This window comes from Amphimedon queenslandica, unplaced genomic scaffold, assembly GCF_000090795.2.
Source record: "Amphimedon queenslandica unplaced genomic scaffold, v1.1 AMPQUscaffold_12104, whole genome shotgun sequence".
NCBI lineage: Eukaryota > Metazoa > Porifera > Demospongiae > Haplosclerida > Niphatidae > Amphimedon > Amphimedon queenslandica.
The window spans coordinates 1-1,499 of NW_003547657.1; positions in this window are offsets into that span (position 1 = coordinate 1).

A 1,499-nucleotide genomic window follows, 5' to 3' on the forward strand; every position below is an offset into this window, starting at 1 on the left:
CAGTTGGTATGTAAACAGACAAAGAAACAGACTAATAGAAGCAACCTGTGCATGCAGGTGACACGCGGTGGGCATAGTCGTTAATTATTGCAATAACCATTAATAATTTTATTAGGCGAATAGTTTGAATAGCAAAAAATTATTTGAATATTGCCTTAACAAACGAATATTCGAATATCTCACTATTCATTTCAATTTAAATGCAATATGACCAGAATGCAGCAAGAATGGTCAATGTATGTACATGTCCATTTAATTCAATTATTGAAACAAATTGAGTGTCGCCAGACAACCACATAACATCTATAATCAGACAGACACAAATTAACACTTGTACCTGTACACAAAAAGGAGTGTACCGTATAGTGGGAAATTTTGGAGGGAATTAAATTTGGCGAATTTGGCATTTTGATAGCCATTCGCCAAAATTAAATCCGCCATTTTTAGCCATTATACGCATGCTCAATGCACGTGGCCACCAATTCGCCAAATTAAAATCCGCCAATCACCAAAATTTAGCAATTCGCCAAATTTTAGTCCCTCCAAAATTTTCCGCTATACAGTAAATGTACAATATGTACAGTATGATGTCATTGTTACCATCACTATTAGAATTATTACAGGTGTAGTTAATTTCTTGAATAATAGCATATTGATGCAATTGTACATGCAGCCATTACGTGTGTACGTGCAATAATGATGTTGTGCTGTGACTGCTGTCATACATGTACTGTGTTGTACATGTAGGTAGCATTTTTGAACCATGTTTTAAGTTTGACAGAATAGGAAATAGTTATTGAGAAAAGTTAATTTGAACTTTTTTGCTCAAGAAAGACTAACAGTGACATGTTGTTACAAGTAAAAATATTAATGTAAAGTAATGAAATACAAAAAGAATAGATACTATAAAAAATTATAATTTTTCACTACATGTACAGTAAGTAACTATGAATAGTGTTTAGTTCAGCAGCCACAACCAGTAATTAGTGAGGAAATATCAGATGCAATATTATAGAAGAGTTCATTCGGGTGTAGTAGACAGAGATCAACGGAGCCAAGGGAAACACTCCGAGTTGTTAGAATTTGATTTGATTCAGGAATCAAATTGATTTTAAAAATGCATTTGTAGACACAAATGATTTTCATTATTGGAACACAATCCACACAATAAGGAAACTTACTTGCGTTTGCAATTGAATTTTGAAAATGAATTTGATTCCCGACTGGAATGAAATTCTGATGACTTGGAGATGTTTCCCCTGGCCCCTTTGATCTCAATCTAGTGTACACCAGCTTCTATGATACCTCAGCTTTATTTCACCAATCACCAGGCACTGTTTACTGGGTCTAGCCATGTACACAATACAGTCTTCTCCATAGAGTTGAGGTGCCCCTGTAACTGGAGTTTTGTCAGAGCATTTAATAGATGTGTGTATAGCATAACCAAAAGGGTCGCCACCTTCCTCTTGAATAGGCTGGCAGGAGATGTTCTGGACTGT